Consider the following 9942-nt stretch of genomic DNA (forward strand, 5'->3'; position numbering starts at 1 on the left):
GCTTTTCTAATCTCCTTTTCAGGTAATGCCACTGCAGTCCACCTGTGCGTGATCCTGCATGCCCCCTTCTTCCTACTTCTCAGTAAGTCATTCATTTCTATGTATTTCTTTAGTACCGCTGGAATATTCTCCTCTCTGTACTGTTTGCCATGGTCCTAGGTTGGATCATTTCTCCACATGGGTCATGTGCTTTGGTCTTATCGAATTGCTTGCTTTTCTCTAAACGAGCCATAGACCCTCATGCCTTTGTGTTGCATCTCTTCATTTTATCTGCTTTCATTAATCAGCTCATTGTCAATTCCTCTGTGATGTGACGCAATGGCTGACTTCCCCAGTAAACTGAACACTCCTTTCTTTTGGGTCTGGTGGTACTTTGTACATATTTCCAATATGTTATAGCAATTATTACTGCAGTATACATGCTTTTTCTATATGTGTGTCATCAGAATCTTGAAATTCCTTGAGAATTAGGACTTTGTCTTAATATCTAAGGATCTCTAAATAATCAAAGTCATCATTGAATAAATGTGAATTACTACATAAATGATCACACACACACACACACACACACACACACACACACACGGCATGAAATGGAGTGCTCATATTCCACTGATGAGCTCTAGGCAAATGGCCTTACTTAACAAAGGGGAAGCTGGGAGATATAATCCAACTTCATTCCCATGATTGGTGAATAGCTGGCTTGTCTGCCATAAAGAATTGTGTTCTTAGGAGCATACATATTTGGAAATAATAGATGGTCCTTTTAAATAAAAGATTTTGTCATTATAGTGAATCCTGATCATTCTTTTTGCCTTCACATCTATTTTTGTCTGTTATTAATATAGCTATACCGGATTTCCTTTGAGTGATCTTTACCTGGGGCATGTTTTTTATTAATAAAAACTTTGTAGCTTTCTATTAATCATGTAGATGTGTCTAGTAAATAGCATACAATGGAACACTTTCTATAAATCCAACAGAATAGTATATCTTTATTGGTAAATTTGAACATTTAAATTTGAATTTTATACATAGTGTAATTTATGACATATTTGGATTTAATTCCTCCTTATTTTACAGTTTTTATTCTGTCCTTTTTGTATGATTTCCCCCCTTTTATACCTTCTTTTGAATACAAAAAGATTTTTAAGATTCCAATTTTCCTTTACTCACACTATGTGCATCATCACTTTCCTAGCTAATACCAAACTGTTTTCTAACATGGCTTTACTATTTATACTCCTATCAGCAGTACATGAGAATTTTCTTTGCTTTCCATCCTCACCAATACTTGATACTGTTTGACTTCTATTATTTTTGGCAGTCTTGGAGGTGTGCAAATGGTAGCAGTTCTCTATGTCGTCTCTGCACCGGTCCTATGTCAATTATACGTGTCACAAATGTCTTTTTCTACTTTATTGCTCACTCCTTCTCTTTCTAAGGTGTTTTTTGATGAAAAGTTAACTTTAATGTGATTAAATTTATCATTTTTTCTTTGTATCAGTAATCTTTATATATCAAATATCTCTCCCTCTCCTGAAATCTTGACGATATTTTCCTGTACGATCTTCTGAAAGCTTTATGGTTTGCTCTTCTCATAGGTCTTTAATTTACACTGAAATGACATTATTCTGTGGCAGGAGACATAGAAGGGAAGGAAAAATAATATAAAAACAGAGAGGGAGGCAAACCATAAGAGACTCTTAAATAAAGAGAATAAACCGGGGTTGCTGGAGGGGAGGTGGGTAGAAGGATGGCCTAAATGGGTGATGGTATTAAGGAATGCACTTGTTGGGATGAGCACTGGGTGTTATATGTAAGTGATGAGTCACTGGGTCCTTCTCCTGAAACCAGTATTACAGTGTATGTTAACTAACTTGAATTTAGATATTAATCTAAAAAGAACTGTTGTTAACACACACACACACACGCACACACACACACACACACACACACACACACACACACACACACACAATGAAGATACCCAATTACCCTAGATCGTTTATTTACAATTTGTAATAACACCTCCTTTCCCCTAGTTTGTATTCATTCCTGTCATGTGTTACATATTCATGTATGCGTGTGTTATTTCTGGACACTCTTTTTTGTTCCATTGATCTGTTTGTCTATCCCTGAAGCATTACTAAACAGTCATATTTGCTCTAGCTTTATAATAAGTGTTGCTATCTTCTGGGAAGTTTCTGTCTAATCCATCCAGTGTAGCCTTAAGATGGAAGGCTCTAGGTTCCAGGAGTCAGGACATGCCTTTAGGACAGGAGTCATTTGAGTACCAATTTATCACACTGATTCTTGCTTTTTCTTCATTCTGAGGCCTCTGAGGACTTCTTTCACTTTTTGTATTTTTAGCTATTTACTTAAAAGAATCTTTATTGCAAGTCAGCTCACATCGGTGTTTTGTCTGAAAAGATTTTTCAGGATATCTTGTTCTTTGTATTGCCAGAGGCCAAAGCCTCCTCCATTTGGCAAGGAGAAACAATGTGCTTTAAAGCACATTTCCAGATTTTAGGAGGAAATGTTACTCCAAAATTTTTGTGTGAGTATAAACAGGGAGAGGTGGATGGAGAAGACAAGTTTAGTTTCATGACTTATACCCATCATCATGCAATCAATTATTCTCAGTTCTTGATAGGCTCTACCAATTAAAATATTACATCTAGCATGGAATATTTTCATAGAGATTTAGCCGGCCATTTTTTTCCTATAACAAATAATAAATTCCTCTTAGTTGTCTAAATGATGGTAGTATCTCAGAAGACCACTTTTTAAAAACAAACACTTAGCTTCTTCTCCGGGAATACACCAAATGGCGGATGACGCCGGTGCTGCAGAAGGGCCCGGAGGGCCCGGGGGCCCTAGAATGGGAGGCCGCGGCGGCTTCCGCGGAGGCTTCGGCAGCGGCATCCGGGGTCGGGGCCGCGGCCAGGGTCGGGGCCGGGGCCGCGGCCGCGGAGCTCGCGGAGGCAAGGCCGAGGACAAGGAGTGGATGCCCGTCACCAAGCTGGGCCGCCTGGTCAAGGATATGAAGATCAAGTCCCTGGAGGAGATCTATCTCTTCTCTCTGCCCATCAAGGAGTCCGAGATCATTGACTTTTTCTTGGGGGCGTCACTCAAGGACGAGGTCTTGAAGATTATGCCTGTGCAGAAGCAGACCCGCGCTGGCCAGCGGACCAGGTTCAAGGCATTTGTTGCCGTCGGAGACTACAACGGACACGTGGTCTGGGTGTTAAGTGTTCTAAGGATGTAGCCACCGCCATCCATGGGGCCATCATCCTGGCCAAGCTTTCCATCATCCCCGTGCGGCGAGGCTACTGGGGGAACAAGACTGGGAAGCCCCACACTGTACCATGCAAGGTGACAGGCCGCTGTGGTTCTGTGGTGGTGCGCCTCATTCCTGCCCCCAGAGGCACTGGCATTGTCTCAGCCCCTGTACCTAAGAAGCTACTGGTGATGGCTGGTATCGATGACTGCTACACCTCAGCTAGGAGCCGCACTGCCACCCTGGGCAACTTCTCCAAGGCCACTTTTGATGCCATTTCCAAGACCTACAGCTATCTCACCCCTGATCTTTGGAAGGAGACTGTGTTCACCAAGTCTCCCTATCAGGAATTCACTGACCATCTTGTAAAAACCCACACCAGAGTCTCTGTGCAGAGGACCCAGGCTCCAGCTGTGGCCACCACATAGTTTTGTATGAGAAAAATAAAGTGAATTGAAGCTTGAAAAAAAAAATAAAAAAAATAAAAGCAAACACTTATATAATCCTTACTATGTGCCAGACACTATTTTAAGAGGTTTACAAATATTAGCTCATTTAATACTTATACGACTTGATGAAGTAGGTGGTGTTATAACAGATGGATTAACTGAGACATGGAATCATTAATTAAGTTGTGTACCATCAACAGCTGGTATGTGGTAGAGCAGGAATTTGAATCCAGACAACCTGGCTCCAGAGTCAGCACTTTTAACCACAGGACTGCATAATTGAGCTCATGTTTCTTTGGCATTCACTGTCTCCCAGGTGATCAAAACCTTAATGATAAAACATGATAGTAAACTCTGAGGAGAGAAATGAGAAATCATCTAAAGTTATTTCATTACCTATATTTGGTATAATTTATAATATTTTGGCAGTGAGATCTCAAATGCAAGTATGATCTAGAAGTGGACTGTAGCATGCTCACATTATATTTTATTTATTCAACATTTTTTATTTAAGCGATTTTAATTATTATTTTTATAAGTTCATTTATTTATTTTGAGAGAGAAAGAGAGAGGACATGTGGGAGGGGCAGAGAGAGAGAGTGAGAGAGAGAATCCCAACCAGGCTTCACACTGTCAGCACAGAGCCTGATGTGGGACTCACAAACCATGAGATCATGACCTGAGCTGAAACCAAGAGTTGGATGCTTAACTGACTGAGCCACCCAGACACCTCAGATTCAACATTTTTGAGTCCTGATTATGTGGTAAGTATTTTGCTACATGCAGAGGTAAAAAATATGAATAAGACATGCCCTCCTGCTTCCAATGCTTACTTCTAGAATCTAGCAGAAAGTTCCCCAGAATGTCAGATGTGGGTTATGCTGAACAGAGGTATCTCTCTGTAGGAACTTTCTTAGATAAACAGTTTATGAGAAGTATATATATATATATAATATATATATATATATATTATATATATATATATGAAAGCAAGTAGGAAGATGAATTGTTTTGACCATTTGTTGATTTGCTCCTATTTTACATAAACTGGTGGCCTATTTCTATTTTCTGGGACAGTGCCTAAGGATTTCTTTTCCTCTGTTCTGGACACTGCAGATAAGATGTGGATGTGATAGATTAAGTTTGAGCATGTTAGTTTCAGGGAAATTGGTGAAGAAGGAAAAAGAAGATGGCACATCTCAGAGTTCACTAATTGTCATTTTTCCTGGAATGTGAAACAGGGAAAGCAAAACTGTGGAGTGTTCTAAGGTAATAAGGCAAAAGATTATCTGCAGTGTGAACATGATGGCCATGACTTCTGATTCTAGTTGCATAATCAACTTGTATGTGACCTTGAACAATTTGTGCTTGGGCACTTTTTCACTACCTGATTTTCAGAATTGTAAAATAAAAGCAAAACCAAAATGAGGTCAAAGTCTCAGAAACCAAAGCTGATAAAAAAGTATAAGTTCTCTGAATTTTTAGGTTATTGTTTAGTTGCGAGTTTTGTATTTTTGTGTGCTTGGTGAATACTTTCAAATAATGTAAAAAAAAGCCACAAAATATGTTCTTCATGTAGAGCTGACTCAACTAGTACACAATCAATAATATAGGTTCTTGGGTCCCTCTTCCAGGAGTAGGAATAATTCTATACTACTCTTTCCATTCATCTTATTTTGCCCAGCTTCCTTTCCTTTAGTGACAGATACCATGTAGAAAACCATTAAGTGGTATTTTGGTGAGATAGAACATTTATGTAAATTGATTTAATTAGCAAAACGTAACTACTGTATTGATTTTTGTACTAAAGAAAATGTTTGTCATTGTGCTTGTTGTATGTCATATTAGAGAAGTTTTCAATTAGCAGTAATTGTGCCTCGGATAAACCTCATTGGCTATGATACTGTCACTAAACAGAGCTTGTCTGTCATATTAGAAACCACATTGGAAATTTTAGAAAAATGGAGGAAAGAATTAGGCCAAGGCTTCCATATATATATATATATATGCGCATATATATGTGTGCATATATATATGCGCATATAATATATATATAACATTTTTAAAGGGTGTATTAGTAACAAGATTTATAGGTGAGAAGAAACAAAATGAGAGCAGGAGCCTTTTAATAATCAGGAAGGCTAATGGAACACAGGTTCGCATCATTATAAAAGCATTTCAAAGAACTGGGAATCCACCCCACTTGGAGCTTTGTGCATGATTCTGAACCTTATATGAGAGGAATGATAATGAAGCATCAATAAAGACAGCCACAATGATAAAAGATCTTTAGGTCACAGATCCTTGTTGAGACTAAAAAAATGAGGTCAGTGCTCATTCTTGAGAGGGAAATGAAAGGTGAACATGACGAATGCAGATAAAGTTTGGAAGATAGAAAAGGTATATAAAAGGAAACTCTTCAAGGATATAATAGTTCAAAAGCAAGAGGGCATGAAATAGAACAAAGAAGGGACTGACGTTTAAAGAATATTATTGAGTGCAGTTCAGATGTGAAAATAATGACCAAAGGTGGCCATGGAAATTCCCATTTAGGAAGAAGGAATTTATTAGATAGTTAGGTAAAATCACAGGACAAATTGGAAAGTGTTGCAAGTAAGACCTGGAGGTTCTTTCATGAAGAACTTTTATTTTACATGTTGGAGTCTATGTTATAGATAGTTTGCTCAGAGGTAAAAGATCACATCTATTGGGAAGTTGATGGAATGTTATATGCTGCATTTAATTCACTGCTGGCAGTCAGTGAATTGCTGTATACATGAAATTATATTCTGTAGTTTTTATTTACAAGTATTTACACGCTGACATAAAAACCTGTCGTTAGCAAAAGCTATATTTGACTAACTATATAAAGTATAAAAAGACATCCATAGGGATTACTCAGGTAGGTTTGGGAGGAGACCAGAGGTCAATTTATTCCAATTGAGTACTTTCTTTGTTAAGTGAAAGTAAACTGTATGTACATGAAATTTGTATTTCCCTGGACTACATCAGCTTAAGGGTAAAAATGTGCTTATATTAATTACAGTATATTATGTGGGTTTTTTTTTTCTGGATTTTTTGCTATCTACTATTTCATTATTCCCATTACCCCTTGTATCCCTTCTATACATTTCTGGGCATCTATAGGGATGACTCCTGTGATCTCACAAATACATCTTTTTAGTTGCTATGTTAAGGCTTTTCCTTTACATAGCATGGTCCCAGCAGGACCATGCTATATGGAACCTTCAGTGGGACAGGGGCCCTCACCTATACTCAGCTCCCCTCCCCGTAGAGGTGCGAAGGTGTCTCTCCCACGTTGAGTTTTGTTTGTCATGAAGATACCAAACTGGTGCTGTCTTGGTCTAGGTGCCTTAGGTTTTAGTGAAAAGATCGTGTATGTATATACATACACGATCTTTGTATGTGTATGTATATATATATGTGTATATATGATACTGTCACTGTATATATGATATGTATGTATACATACATATACATATTCATATACATATACATACACATATATATGTGTAAGTATATACATATATATGAGTATATATATAATGATTTAAACCTAACTAAGATTGAGTAAATGGGTCAGGATAGATGGCTTATGATAAACACTTTGCTTTCTCTTTGCTGGTGACTAAGGTTATTTAGCCAAGTTATTTATATTCTTTGGACACCTTCTTTCCTGAGGGGCTTGCTTCTCAGTCCTGAATGCTAATGCATTTCTGCGTTTTCCGCTTCACCCCTTTTCCCAAGTCTGTCTGAAAAATTTAGACATATCAGAAGCCTGGAAATGAACTATTTAGGTAGAAGCTGGGGAGATCAGGTTGAGTGCAGAATCTTAAAAAATGAAACAAAACATACAATAAGGAGAAGAAGAGATAGAGAAGTAGAAGAAAAAGGAAATGCAAAAAAGAAAACAATTTAAAAGAAAACAGTAAACCAGTCTTCTGGTCTGTTTTCCTCCCTTGCTCCATATGTGGTCTTTCATTAACAGTCTAAATCTGGTGTTTCCCAGTTCAATATTTAGCTAATTTCCCTTTTCTCGGCATCAAAATCTGGTGTTTCTTATCAGATGGTATCAATTAGAACCCAACAAAATCTTTACATTTTACACTTTAGACAGTAGATACAATTTCATGGTTGAAATGAAATTAAGTTTTGGGCAGTGATAAGCTTAGAGGGGTCTACTTTGATTCTCCTTATTTTTTGTAAGTTTATTTTTGAGAGAGAGAGAGAGAGAGAGAGAGAGAGAGAGAGAGAGAGAATCCCAAGCAGGCTCAGCACAGAGACTAATGAGTGGCTTGATCTCATAAATCATGAGATCATGACCTGAGCTGAAATCAAGAGTCTGATGCTTAACTGACTGAGCCACCCAGGCTACCCTACTCTCTTTACTTTGGAAGTGTACCCTTGTGGTTGCTGCAGAGAAAGAAATTCTCTTTATAGATCTTTCTGATTTTCATCACCGTCTGCCTTATGTCATAATATTTTTGTTGGTGGCTGGCTGCACCTTTATAATTTTCTGTGGCATAAATTTCTTTCCCCTGGCCGGTAAGTTGCTTTTTCTGTGGCATAAATTTCTTTCCCCCTGGCCAGTAAGTTGCTTTTTTAACCCAGTTGAGCAGATCATTTTCACAGATGTTTCGGTGACATCGACAAAGCCTGTGACCTACCAAACACTGTCAGGACCTGGCTATGTGGACTGTAGTTCCTTTAATCTCTGGATGGTAAGGCTGCACAACCTTACAGGCAAGATGAGGCAAGCCCTAAATGCCAGTACATCAGCAATTTCTAAGGCTAGAATAGCTTTCAGTTCTTTTTAAAATTAAAAAAGAATTTTTTTAAATATTTATTTTTGAGAGCGAGAGAGAGAGAGAGAGAGAGAGAGAGAAGAGAGAGAGAGACAGAGTGTGGGTGGCGGAGGCACAGAGAGAGAGGGAGACACAGAATCTGAAGCAGGCCCCAGGCTCTAAACTGTTAGCACAGAGCCTGACATGGGGCTTGAACTCATGAACTGCAAGTTTATGACCTGAGCCAAAGTCGGACCCTCAACCAACTGAAGTGCTTCTAGCTTTCAGTTCTTAAAGAGAGGAAGCATGCCATGTTCATTTGCTAATGACTTTAGTTGAAGAGTGAACATTGGTTATAAACAGCAAAATTAAGAAGGCTATGGCAAGTTTCTGTGGCATCGTTAAAACCTGCTGGAAAGGAAGTTCAGTTTTAAAATTGAAATAATTGTAATTCACATACAGTTGTAATATATAATAGAGAGTGATCTCTTGTACCTTTTGCTCAGTTTCCCCCAATGGTAACAGCTATAGTGTAATAACAACCAGGATATTGACATGGATGCAATCCAACAATGTTATTCATATTTCCCCAGTTTTACTTGTACTTTCACACATATGTGTGCATCTGTATATTGTATGTGTGTGTGTGTATATTCTATGCAGTTTTATCATTTTTTAGATTTATGTATCTGCCACCACAGTCAAGATACTGAACGGGTCCAATACCACAAGGATTTCTCATGTTATCCTTTATTTTATTTTATTTTATTTTATTTTATTTTATTTTATTTTATTTTATTTTATTTTTTAAAGTTTATTTATTTTGAGAGAGAGAGAGAGCACGTGCATGAGTGCATTAGTGGGGGAGGGGCAGAGAGAAGGAGAGACAGAATCCCAAGCAGGCTCTGCACTGTCAGTGCAGAGCCCGATGTGGTGCTCAACCCACGAACTATGAGATCATGACCTGAGCCAAGATGAAGAGTCTGATGCTTAACTGACCAAGCCACCTAGGCACCCCATTGTGTTATCCTTTTATAACCACACCTACTTTCCTTCTGCTCCCACGTTTTCCTTAAACAACCAGTAATCTGTTTCTTATTGCTATATTTTGCCATTTCAATGAAGTTATATAATCATGCATGAAGTAACCTTAAAATTTTTTTAAAGTTTATTTATTTTTGAGAGACAGAGAGAGAGAGAATGAGTGGGAGAGGAGCAGAGATAGAGAAGGAGACACAGAATCTGAAGCAGGTCCAGGCTCGGAGCTGTCAGCACAGAACCCGATGTGGGGCTTGAACCCACGAGTGGTGGATCATGACCTGAGCCAAAGTTGGATGCTTAACCAACTGAGCCCCCCAGGCGCCTCTGAAGTGACCTTTTTAAAAAAGTAGACTAGGGGAGGAGG

At 38.4% G+C, this 9942-nt stretch overlaps 2 pseudogenes; one reads left to right on the forward strand and one right to left on the reverse strand.

Annotated features, from left to right (window-relative positions):
• The first annotated feature begins 2812 nt into the window (after window positions 1-2812).
• LOC121026828 (40S ribosomal protein S2-like) lies at window positions 2813-3746 on the forward strand (annotated as a pseudogene).
• A 1743-nt stretch (window positions 3747-5489) lies between these two features.
• LOC121026829 (uncharacterized) lies at window positions 5490-5653 on the reverse strand (annotated as a pseudogene).
• Between the last annotated feature and the right edge of the window lie 4289 nt (window positions 5654-9942).

The sequence above is a fragment of the Herpailurus yagouaroundi genome, unplaced genomic scaffold, assembly GCF_014898765.1.
Source record: "Herpailurus yagouaroundi ecotype Mexico unplaced genomic scaffold, PumYag 162550, whole genome shotgun sequence".
NCBI classification, from domain to species: Eukaryota; Metazoa; Chordata; class Mammalia; order Carnivora; family Felidae; genus Herpailurus; species Herpailurus yagouaroundi.